At 42.5% G+C, this 13,338-nt stretch overlaps 1 protein-coding gene across 1 annotated transcript in view; it reads right to left on the bottom strand.

The window, feature by feature from the left end:
• Nucleotides 1-13,338, bottom strand: part of CAGE1 (cancer antigen 1) — a 1,013,025-nt gene that overhangs the window by 425,999 nt on the left and 573,688 nt on the right. The gene's annotated exons all lie outside the window — the stretch shown is intronic.

Here is a 13,338-nt window from a genome sequence, read left to right as displayed (position 1 = left end):
AATGGGTAAAATAAATGTAAAGGATGTAATATATTCTGATGACGTCATAGAGTTCTAGAGAGAAGTGTTAGAGTTGTGATGAGGAAGGCTGGTTGTGGCTACGACACCGTGGAAAATAAACATATTTTGAATATATCTTTTTTTATGCATAACCCTTTATTTCCACTTGTTGCAACGAGAGCGGTATAGCAGCGTCGCAACACAGAAATATCAACCTTCACAAGGATCTGTAAATGAACCTTTTTACTTTTGATCCTATAAGGCAATTTGAAAAGCATCTACGCAAGGCTAGAACAACCAGATCATTTATCCATTGCAAACAAAAATGCAGCGAAAGGTAACTTTCCATATTAGAATATTGCAAGCAGAAAGTATTTATTGGACATAAACTGAAGAGGTGCAAGCACATCCTCTCAGTGTTTAGTCTCAGTAAAAGAGAGAATTAATTAGTGCCTTTATTAGTTTTATGATGTAGATTGCACACAAAATTAATCTGGCATGGAAGAAAGCTTTGTGCTGAGACCGGCATGTGGTGTAGTAACCGTTGAGCTCTGAGCACTTGAACGTGGAGAACAAGTAAAAACAGGCATTTGCAATGCAAAACGTCTCGCATTCACGCAGGTTTGAGCTATTGACATTGTAAATGACAATACCTTTTATTTATGTTTTGGGTTTTTAAAAATAAATAAAAGGCATTGTCATTTACTATATTAATATCTTAAACTCTCGTGAATGCGAGACCTATTGCATTGCAATAAAGGGCCTTCTTGACCGCTTGTTAGATTGTAAATATCAGAGGACGAGACCGGCCTGCGACTTCTTCAAAGTAGTGATGAATAGTGCTGTGAAGAAATCTGTAAGTGTTGTAAATTACACCGAAGAGTGAAGTGAAGTGAGAGTTACATATGATCTGAGTTATAAACACTAACAAAGCGCTCCAACACCTTTCGCTCTGTGATTACACTGTCGCGGCTCAGGAAGAAGAGCAGGAAAGGGTGACTATTTCCTGCCCTCTCCGTGATTTGAGTGTGCATTGTGGCATTGCGGATTGTCATTGCTATCTTTGGCCTAATAAAAAACACTCCAGCTGTAGTAGGGCCCTGGCTTCACCTCCTGGTGCAGGGTGGGCTGTGCTTTATGGCAGGCATGTAGGGAGGGAGGGATGGTATCGGCTGCAGCTCCAGCACCGTACATTTCCCCTTCTATTACTAGTGAGTGAGAGGTGCTGAGGTGGTGGTATTGGTGGTGGTGGTGGTATTGGTGGTGGTGGTGGTATTGCTGGTGGTGGCATTGGTGGTGGTGGTATTGGTGATGCTGGTATTGGTGGTGGTGGTGGTATTGGTGGTGGTGGTATTGGTGATGGTATTGGTGGTGGTGGTATTGGTATTGGTACTGGTATTGGTAGTGGTGGTATTAGTGGTGGCAGTATTGGTATTGGTGGGGCTGGCATTGGCATTGGTAGTGGTGGTATTGGTGGGCGTTGGTACTGGTATTAGTGGTGGTGGTAGTGGTATTGGTGAAGGTGGTATTGGTGGCGGTGGTGGTATTGGTGGTGGTATTGGTGGTGGTGGTGGTGTTGGTGGTGGTATTGGTGGTGGTGGTGGTGGTATTTGTGGTAGGGTACTGGCGGTGTTACTGGTATTGGTGGCGGTAGTATTGGTGGTGGTTTTTGTGGTATTGGTAGTGGTGGTGATATTAGTGGTAGTGGTATTGGTGGTGGTGGTACTGGTGGTGGTGGTACTAGTGGTGGGGTATTGGTGGGTGCGGTATTTGTGATGGTATTGGTATTGCTACTGGTGGTGGTGGTATTGGTATTGGTGGTTTTGGTGCTGGTGGTGGAGGGGGTGGTATTGGTGGTGGTGGAGGTGGTATTGGTGGAATTGGTGGTGGGGTATTGGTGGCGGTACTGGTATTGGCGGTAGTGGTATTGGATTGGTGGTGGTGGTATTGTTGGTGGTGGAATTGGTGGTGATATTGGTGGTGGTTGAGTGGTGGTATTGATGGTAGTTGTGGTGGTGGTATTGGTGATGGTATTGGTGGTATTGGTGTTGGTAGTATTTTGTGGTGGTGGTGGTGGTGGTGGTAGTGGTGTTGGTAGTGGTATTGGTGGAGGTGGTGGTATTGGTGGTGGTGGTATTGGTGGTAGTAGTGGTGGCAGTGGTATTGGTGGTGGTGGTATTATGGTATTGGAGGTGGTGGTGATATTGGTGGTGGTAGTATTGGTATTGGGGTGGTATTGGTCATGATGGTGAAGGAGCAAGGATTCACACGTTGAGCGACTTGCTTCTATCAAGAACCTCAAATAATGTTAATAAACTAAATCAACATGTTCGTGTTACTAATATTGCACATTTCTAAAGCTTGCCTATGTGTTTACTAAACCTAATACGCTTGCCTTTAAAATGGCTGCTGCTACGCAGGAATTTAGACTGCGCATGCGTTGGTCATACCCATGTGACGTGACGTACTCGCAGTTCTGGTGAGAAAGTGTTTGCTCATGCACAATACAGCTGATATGGCCGCTTTTGTGTTCTCACATGCTCTAAGCTTGCGTTGCCGCTTTCGCAAAGCTGTCTGTTCTGCCTAATACTTAATGCTCAAGTTATTATAAAGTAATGGGAATAATATAGCAACTCATGGTATACAGTGAAATCATTTATTCTATGTATTAAAACTGTTCTTTTCCATTTCATTTAACACTTCGAAAACTTGGCCTGTTCTAACGTGGCTTGCTTGAATCTGAGTCTGCGCAAGATCTGCGAGGCTTCACAGAAATGACATTTGGACCGAAGCCAGATGGCAACCCAAGCCAAGATGTGCCTGGGAAGACAACTCTAACCTAGTCGAAGAAGCCGAACTGTTCTACATTTGTAACAAATTGTATATGAAAATAGTGTTCACCATTGTTAGGTGAAAACATGTAATGGGAACGCAGAAAATAAGGGGTGGGTACAAAGATTGAATATTAAGCCTGAGAAAGTCTAAATTTTAGGTGGTGTGATGACCTAACCTCCTCCTTTGGACAATCAAAATTGGGGATCCTTACACTTTCAACATTGGGGGGTGGTACACTGACCCGAAAAACAGTATAACTAGCGTAAGTTTAGCTAGAGAAATTGTCCGACTTGTCCGAATGGCTGACCTGTCACTGACCCAACGCACTCTATAGGTGACTGAACTCAGAGAGCTGCGAAGCACTCTGTTGGGAGGTTCGAGAAACCCATTCGGGGTTTGCGCAGGCTTAAAGTGTTGGCGAAGCACTTTGCTGGGAGGTTCGAGAACCCAATCGGGGTTATTGGCAGATTCCTTGCAGAGAGGGAGTAGCGCAGCCGTTGCAACCGAAGCTGCGGGTGTTGGTCGTACCCTTTGGTGAACCCAGTCCAGATCCAAATCCTGGGGTTATCCTGTCCTGACTGTTCACGAGCTGTACCTGCTCGCCTACTGGCATCTAAGTCCTTGAGGGTCCTTTCCCGTCTTTTCCAAACTGACCCGTGGCCATGGTTGGTCTTCACTCTATCCTAGGTAAATATAAAGTATGTGTGGGTGATTGCTTATCTATATTTGCATTCTAATTCTCGAATAATTGCAAAGCATAATTGCATATGTTCCCTTTTCTCCCCTGTCCCTTCATATATAGATGATTTTTCATGCATTCCTCGTCTATTAGCATGTTCCACTTTTTTACCTACCTTTAGCCAAATGTTAAATTGTTATTTTATAGTTTATGTTCCATTCTTACCTTCCCTATAGAGAATAAGCACATCTGGATAAATCAAATTGCATAAGTTTCATTTCCTTTTAACAGTTAGTGAATTTCGAAAGTCTACTTTGATTTAGCATGTTCCCCTTCTTTACCCACCTTTAGTAGAGTTGTGAAAGTCTGTTGATCTAAATTAGCATGTTCCTTATTTTCTCCTTCCCTTTATTTTTCGATTTCTAAATGATTAGTATTCTTTGCCTTATCCATAGCTATACGCTATTTCTAATTCTAGTTATAGATAGTCTTATCTGTGTTAACCTTATGCTCATGACATATGATGATGATGATGATTAGATAAATGTTTTCAAAACTTCTAGAGTCTGTGGTTATTTGAAAAGGTATAAACATCTATTAAATTGAGACTGTATTGTGATGACTGCTTATCTTTATAGCTAGGTCCTTGATCCATTGTGATTTTAGGTACCTGTGACAAGGATTGGTAAGTCAGGTACATTGGAAATAAATAGAAAGGAACAGGGTTGCTGTTAGTAGAGTGTAGGTTACCCAATTAAATAATGTAATAAATAAATTATGGGCCCAAGTGTGCATATTTGGTAATGAAATAGTCGGGTGACCTGTGCGCTCTATCAATGGTATTAGTGGTGTTGGTGGTATTGGTGGTTGTGGTGGTATTGGTGATGGTGTATTGGTGGTGATATTGGTGGTGGTATTGCTGGTGGTGGTATTGGTGGTAGTATTGGTGGTGGTATTGGTAGTGGTGGGGTATAGGTAGTGCTATCAGTGGTGTTGGTGCTATTGGTGGAATTTGGTGGTATTGATGATGGTGGTATTGGTGGTGGTGGTGGTATGGGTGGTGGTGGTATTGGTGGTGGTGATAGTTGTGGTGGTATTGGTGGTGGTGGTGTTGGTATTGGTGGAATTAGTGGTGGTATTGGTGGTGGTATTGGTGGTAGTGGTATTGGTTATGGTGGTATCGGTAGTGATGGTGGTATTGGTGGTGGTGGTATTGGCAGTTGCACTGGTATTGGTGGTAGTGATATTTGTGGTGGTATTGGTGGAATTAGACGTGGTATTGGTGGTGGTGGTATTGGTGGTGCTGGCGGTATTGGTGGTGATGGTGGTATTGGCCATGGTATTGGTGATTGTACTGGTATTGGTGGTAGTGGTATTGGATTGGTGGTGGTATTGAATTGGTTGTATTGGTGGTGGTGGAGGTTGTGGTGATATTGGTGGTGGTGGTATCGGTGGTAATAATATTGGTGGTGGTATTGGTAGAATTAGTGCTGGTGGTATTGGTGGTGGTGGTATTTTGTGGTGGTGGTGGTGGTAGTAGTATTGGATGTGGTAGTATTGGTGTTGGTGGTATTTGGGGGGGTGGTATTGTTGTTGTTGGTGGTATTGGATGTGGTAGTGGTGGTGGTGGTGGTGTTGTTGGTGGTGGTATTGGTGGTGGTTGTATTGGTGGTGGTGGTATTGGTGGTGGTATTAGTTTTGGTATTGGTGGTGGTATTGGTGGTGGCATTAGTGGTGGTATTGGATGTGGTGGTATTGGGGCTGGTGGCATTAGTGGTGGTGGCATTGGAGGTGGTATTGGGGATGGTGGTGGTATTGTTGGTTGTGGTGGTATTGGCGGTGGTGGTGGTGGTATTGGTGGTGGTGTTGGTATTGGTGGGGGATCTGGTGGTGGTATTGGTATTGGTGGTTTTGTTGGTGGTGGCATTAGTGGTGATGGTATTTTGTGGTGGTGGTATTGGTGGTGGTGGTGGTATTGGTGGTGGTGGTATTGGTGGTCGTTATGGTATTGGTAGTGGTATTGATGGTGGTTGTGGTGGTGGTATGGGTGGTGGTAGTGGTGGTAGTGGTAGTGGTATTGGTGGTGGTGGTATTGGTGTTGGTGATATTGGTGGTGGTGTTATTGGTGATATTGGTGGTATTGGTGGTGGTGGTGCTATTGGTGGTGGTATTGGTGGTTGTATTGGTGGTGGTATTAGTGGTGGTTTTGGTGGAGGTGGTATTATGGGATTGATGGTGGTATTAATATTGGTGGTGGTCATGGTATTAGTGGTGGTGGTGGTATTGGTGGTGGTATTGGAATTTGCAGTGGTATTGGTGGTGGCGGTATTGGTGGTAGTATTGGCGGTTATTGGCGGTAGTGGTATTGGGGGTGCTATTGATGTTGGTATTAGTGGTGGGAGTTTAGGTGGTGGTATTGGTGGTGGTATTGGTGATGGTTTTGGTAGTGGTGTTATTTTTATAGGTAGTATTGGTGGTAGTGGTATTGGTGGTTGTGGTATTGGTGGTATTTGTGGTGGTGGAGGTGGTATTATCGTATTGGTTTTGGTATTTGTGGTGGTGGTGGTGGTATTGGTGGTGGTACTGGTATTGGAGGTGGTTGCATTGGTGGTGGTGGTATTGGTTGTAGTGGTGGTGGTATTTTTGGTGGTGGTATTGGTGGTGGTATTGATAGTGTTGGTGGTATTAGCGTTGTTGCTATTGGTTGTGGTATTGGTGGTCTTGTTATTTTATTGGTGGGGGTATCCGTGGTGGTGGTATTGGTGGTGGTATTGGTGGTGTTGGTATTGGTGGTGGTATTGGTGATGGTGGTATTGGTACTGGTGGTGGTATTGGTGGTGGTGGAGGTATTGCTGGTAGTGTTGGTGGTGGTATTGGTGTTGGTGATGTTGGTTGTGGTTGTATTGGTGGTGGTATTGGTGGTCTTGATAGTGATGGTGGTATTGGTGGTGGTATTGGTATTGTTGGTGTTGATGGTGGTGGTGTGGTATTTGTTGTGGTGGTGGGATTGATGTTGGTGGTATTGGCAGTGTTGGTGGTATTAGCAGTTGGGTTATTGGTGGTGGTGGTATAGGCGGAGGTGGTGGTATTGATGGTGGTGGTGGTATTGGTGGGGAAGGTATTGGTGGTGGTGGGACTGGTGGTGGTGGTGTTAATAGAATAGGCTTTTGAAAACATCCTGTCAGGTGGCTTTAGTGCAGATGGCATGTAACACAGATGTGCTGTTGTCAGTATCAGCCCATTAGCACAGGATTATGTGCTACCTGGTATTCACATGACTTAAATAACACCAGCTGTTTCAGCTGAAGCAGCGATGGCAGGACTGCAGTAAGAGAAACCCAATAAAGTAAATAGTGCTTACAGACTAAATAACAGGTCCTGTGTAACAACGGAAGTAAAGGGGCCAGTCGCCATGGGAGGGTACAAATGAAGACTAGGCCGAACTAAGGAGGGACTAATAAGCCTATTAACGAATCCAAAGGCAGCAGCATTTATGAAAGCCAATGACAGAAGCCAATGACAAATATGGGAGGAGAGTGGGCGCGACTTCTCTCCCTTACTCTACTACAGCAGTCATGCAGAGCAAGTAGCGCATTCGAGACTGTAGAATGAGAGGGGGAGCTTTAGCACAGAGCTGCACAGGAACCTCACAGTACACATGGAGAAGCGCACAGAAGGAGCACACAAAAGGAAATTAAGAGAGAAAGGGATAGTACTATACAAACAGTCATTGGTAAAGTAAGTGAAGTGTCAAAAAATAAAGAAGAGTTAATAGAAAAAAGCAAAAGGACCACAACATGCATGCTATCAGAAATGTAATTGAAGAAATATTTAAAATATCCTGTAATCAAACAACCATGCAAACTGTGTGGACAGAAAGGTCATTATATAATATGTTGCTGGAGCAATAAGTGTAATAAGGACAACAATTGGTCCTGACGTCCCTCCTTAGAAAAACCAAAGAGGCAGTGAGTCTTGAAGTTAATTAGCTAAGACACTGAGAAGGTTTCCACATAATTGTTACACAAGAGAGGAATGAATCCTTTCGAAAAGACACCAGAGAGAAAGACACAACAACTGAATTATAGAGACAAAAGCTAAAATATATTTATTTATTTAAGGTTTTATATAGCGTGAACAAGATCCTTGCAGATATCAGAGCGCTTTACAAAAACATGAGGTAGGGTAGAAAAATCTTGGAAACAATATAATATTAGGTAATGAGTGGGTTGCAGGGTAGGGTAGCAATCGCATAAAAGTATACACACTAATAACAATGGGGGAACAATAAAATAGGAGCCATGCCATGTCTTTGCTCCAGTATCGTTATGTAAATAGCACAATCAATAAAACATATGAAGGTATATCAATAGACTGTAGCTCTAAGAAGGAGTGCAGGAAAAAGTGCTCATGTGCGAGGTGAGGGAGAGAAGGGAAAATCTAAAAAGAAACAGTTGAAGAATATAGTATCATCATTTTTCACAGATGACAATGGTTGTAATGATGCTGGGAAAAGTAAACCGGTGTGCATGGGCCTGTCTACAAAATAATTATGTTGTATTCTTCCACGTCCACTTTACAGAATGATGCTCTGTATACTCAGAAAGCATCATCCAATTTTGGGGAGGGCTAATATAATGTTATACAGGCCATAGGCTGAGGGGTGTTGACATTTCGACTGAACTTAGGCTTTGAGGGTAAATTTACACCTTCACATGCAGGTCTTCATCACCTGGAGTGTGAGTTCTAATAAAATCAAAATTAATTAAGTGTTTGGTCTACTGGTCATTGCAGGCGCCTAAAATGGCAGACCAGGTCATGCACCAGCTCTCGGTAAATGGATGCACATTGTAGATTTACTCATCACCCAAACGAATGGAGCCTCTAAGGGATCCAAACTACTCCGCATGAGTGCGGTGGTAAGTCAACTCTGCGTAACTACAATTTGACTAATTATATGAATTATTATGGTTGAACAGGACATGTCTCTTCCATGTATCTACAACTATATATTTATGTTACAGACCACCCATTTACGGGAAGCTGTGGACTGACCTGGTCTGCCATTTTAAGAGCCTGCAGCAGTCAGTAGACCACACGCTTAATTAATTTTGATTTTACACACACCAGGGAGACAGGCTCTAATTGTACTTTACTTCATTTAGGTTGTCTCCTTTATATCCTGTTATCCTGATGAAGCCTGTGCGCTAAGGTCTAAATTTACACTTAAAGCCTAAGTTGGGTGGAAACGTCGACACCCCCCAGCCTATGGCCTGGATTCCGTTATACTAGCCCGTCTATTGATATTCCTTCATATGTTTTATTGATTATGCTATTTTCATAACAAGGGAATATAAATAAGATTTTGTCTCTATAATTCAGTTGTGGTGTCTTTCTTTCTGGTGTATTTTGAGGAGTATTCATTTCATTTCTCTTGTGTAACAATTATGTGGAAACCTTCCCTAATTAATTTCAAGCATTACTGCCTCTTTGTTTTTTTTAAGGATGGACGTCAGGATCAATTGATGTCCTTTTCCCATTGGCTCATTTTGGGTTACCCCGTTAGTTTGTAATGGAGCAATAAGTGGAGCAGAAGTAAAAGTGGTTAATGAAGTCTGCAAATTAGATAGGACATCCTAAAAATGAAGTGCATTTAAAAGAAAAAGAAGTTAAGGTGTTAACTGATTCATGTTCTAAATGGAATATCATATCTTGGCACGAAATCTTTGTGAAAAAAGTCGATTTAAATAAGGTCAATGTAAAAGCAAGTGGTCACAGGGGTGTTGGGAAGCTATTAAATGAAAAGGCAGTTTCAAGGATGTGCTGGAAAAAAAGGAAGAATATCATCACGTAAGTTTTAAGGCTCAGTGAAAAGTGACAATATCATAGGTTGACTAAAATATGCATAGGGGCTCATTAGTAAGGCGGGCGTACTTTGTCCGCTTGTCATACCAGTGGGAAATGGGACCGCCCGCTAAGGGTGCGGCGGTCCCGTACATCCGATTATGGTGCGCCCACGCGGTGCCCGCCACGTTGTACATTGAATTACAGGGGGGGTACCAAACGTAACCCCCATGTGCACTCCCCACCCCTCAGAGTCCCTGGGGGCCCACAACGGATTCCCGCATGCCTTTCCGTGGTGGCAATGCCTCCATGAAAAGGCTTGTCGACCGGGGGGAAAAGCGGTGGATGTTCTTTCCATCCGCCGTGGTTCCCCCTGCCATAGTAATATGACGGGGGAAATGAGTGGCGGGCGGGGACAGATCTCGGGCGGATCGCCACCGCCATGATGAGGGTGGCGATCCACCCAAGATTCTAATGACCCCCATAGTTGGAATTTGAGCTTGATCTTAATGCTGCTCCTCCCCACTGATTAATAAGATAAATGAAAAGTTAAGAGTATGAGAGAATTAAATTTGATTTTGTAAACGAGTTGCCTGATTTGTTACAGATTGAGCTAGATTGTTTGAAGAAGTACAATCAAAGAATAAAAGTAAAAGGATCAACACCTGTAGTCGGTACAGTGTACAGTATCCCAACTCGTGCAGGGAACCTGTAATAAATAAAATACACATTATGTAAGGCTACAGTGACAGAACCTGTGGAGGCCACGTAGAGCCATATTCTCAATGAAGTGGCGGAGAAAGGCATTAGCCTTCTTGGCTTAACGCCTCTCTCCGCCACTTCGGAAATGCAAGGCTGCACCCTATTCTCAAGGATATAATAATAATAATAATTCTTTATTGTTTGATTACTTAAAATATTACAATATAACATATACATTTACTATAATATAAAAACCGCTAAAATAACATAGAAAAAGGATGCAACACTAACTTCTAAGACAGTTACAGTAGATATGACAGAATTTTAAAAAGGTTTCAAACTGCACAAAAGTTTTCATAATTATAATCTCCCAGTTTTGCATTTACTCTCAATAAAAACTTTACAAAAGCAGAAATCATACTTTTGTCGTTAGAATGCAGACACCTTATCAGAACTTGCCTACATGTCCTTATTTCTCGCGTATTAAAACATGTTGTAAGTATAGTTTTTCTTTTGATCTGAAGTTAAGGACAAATACATAGCAAATGGACAATATTCTCCCTGCTGGTTTTACACAATCTGCATTCCGTTTGCCCCTCCATTTTTATCCTAGGGGGAAGATGACTAAGTCCAGGGAGTACACCAAGCCTTGCTTTAATAAAGATTTGCTTGTTTTTAACTGACCATGGTATTTCGAAAAAGGCTTGAACCTGCTTTTTTGTAAACCCATTAATTATTGGCCATGCATGTTTTCTTTTTGCCAGTATATCTTTATCTTGTACGAGCGACAGTTGATTTGTTGTTCTGTTAATTACCTTTTTGAATGATGCAGTGTTTATTGTATTGTTCCAAATTGGCATGACAGCAAATTCTTCTAACGCCATTTTAAGATATTTCCAGGCTTGTGATTTCATATTGTTATTTATTTATTGCCATAATAACTGAGACAGATGGTTATCATGGTCCTTTTTGATCCTGTTCCATGTTTTAATAAATTGACCTTTTTTTGCATACAGCTGGTTATTTAGGCCAAACTCCAATCTTATTTATGTGGTCGATGCATTATTTGGTAGGTAGAAAAGGGATTTAAAAGTTTTTGAGACTACATTATTTATTGTTGCAGTATCTTTCCCCGTTAATGCCTCACTACCGTATGTAAAAGGGGGAGGAGTTTTGCCGCTATAACCTTTAAAAGGGGACAATAAGTGAGATTTCTAAATGATTTCTGCAGTATCCTGAATGCTGCCGTCAAAGCATTTGCCTTCCTTTGTATGGCCAATGTTTGTGGGCGATAGTTTCCCTTTTCATCAAATAATACTCCCAAATACCTGTGCACTTCAACTTGTTCTAGTTGGATATCCTCCATACACCACTTATGTTTATGTTTTAATCTTACATTTTTTGTGACAACCATCATTTTAGTCTTGGTTTCATTTATCACCATTCCATTTTCTTTTGAGTATGTAAATATTCGATTTATTAGGCGTTGTAATCCCACTTTTGTTCGGCTTAAGAGGATGGCATTATCTGCGTATAGCAGATTAGAAATATATTTGCAGGCTAATTTCGGTGGATGTGCGTTTATTTCATCCAGGGACTCCGTTAGATCTGCTAGAAATAATATAAAAAGTAAGGGGGCCAGTACACATCCCTGCTTGAGGCCTACTGTTGTTGGTATTTCCTTTGTTAGTGTGTGGCCGTCCCCCATCCTCACTCTGACCCACGTTTTGCTGTTCAAGAGTTGAATCAGTTTTGGCAAAGGATATTGTGCAGCTTCGCGTTTTCCCCTGCAATGGCGCTGTTTCACAACTTAGGGCCAGCGCAGGCACCCTTGCACCAGAGTGAAAGGGTGTCTTCAAGGAGGGAGGTTTGTTTATGTACAGGAAGGTGTCCCTTCCTTCACATAAACAAACCTAAAATGCCAGTTTGTAACTTACATGTGTGCTGCTTCATGCAGCACACATGTAAGTTCCAAATCGGCATTTACAAAAAAAGGTTTGTTTATGTACAGGAAGGTGTCCCTTCCTGTACATAAACAAACCATGGCATGTTGCTTTTTCCATGGGTGCTGCACAAGGCAGCACACATGGAAATAGCAAAAACGAGGAGAAATAAAGCACGTCCTATTTACTCTGTCCTTGAGAATAGGAGGTAGCGTCAAACTCAATGGGTGTTGCAAATAGAACACCCACCGGAACACCCTCTGCACGCCCCTTTCACGCTAAAAACAGCGTTAAGGGGGCCCTATTCACAAGGCAGCGTTAAGCCACGTTAAGCCCTATCGCCATGACAACCTCACTGAAAACGACGTTGTGGTGGCAATAGGGGCTTGAGAATATGCCCCACAGTGTCTCTAGTATTGATAGCTAAAAGAAAACCAGGGGGAAGATGTACAAGAGTTGAATCAGTTTTGGCAAAGGATATTGTGCAGCTTCGCGTTTTCCCCTGCAATGGCGCTGTTTCACAACTTAGGGCCAGCGCAGGCACCCTTGCACCAGAGTGAAAGGGTGTCTTCAAGGAGGGAGGTTTGTTTATGTACAGGAAGGTGTCCCTTCCTGCACATAAACAAACCTAAAATGCCAGTTTGTAACTTACATGTGTGCTGCTTCGTGCAGCACACATGTAAGTTCCAAATCGGCATTTAAAAAAAAGGTTTGTTTATGTACAGGAAGGTGTCCCTTCCTGTACATAAACAAACCATGGCATGTTGCTTTTTCCATGTGTGCTGCACAAGGCAGCACACATGGAAATAGCAAAAAACGAGGAGAAATAAAGCACGTCCTATTTACTCTGTCCTTGAGAATAGGAGGTCACGTCAAACTCAATGGATGTTGCAAATAGAACGCCCACCGGAACACCCTCTGCACGCCCCTTTCATGCTAAATACAGCGTGAAGGGGGCCCTATTCACAAGGCAGCGGTAAGCCACGTTAAGCCCTATCGCCATGACAACCTCACTGAAAACAACGTTGTGGTGGCAATAGGGGCTTGAGAATATGCCCCATAGTGTCTTTAGTATTGATAGCTAAAAGAAAACCAGGGGGAAGATTTTGATTATGTGTGGTCTGCACTTAAGAGAACTAAACAAATGTGAGGTACCAGCTATAGTTACATTTCTGAATATTTGTGAATTGGTATCCTTGTTTAAGTGTCCTACATGATAATGGTTTCACATTAGAAAAATAAACTTTTAAATTTGGACAGACTGAAATTGAGTATGTAAGGCATTTCATTTTAGGGAAAGGTCTTATATGGAAACAACATCTAATGAAGACACTT

The sequence above is a fragment of the Lissotriton vulgaris genome, chromosome 4_1 (genome assembly GCF_964263255.1).
Source record: "Lissotriton vulgaris chromosome 4_1, aLisVul1.2, whole genome shotgun sequence".
Classification (NCBI taxonomy): domain Eukaryota; kingdom Metazoa; phylum Chordata; class Amphibia; order Caudata; family Salamandridae; genus Lissotriton; species Lissotriton vulgaris.
This window is presented reverse-complemented; position numbering and strand designations above follow the sequence as displayed.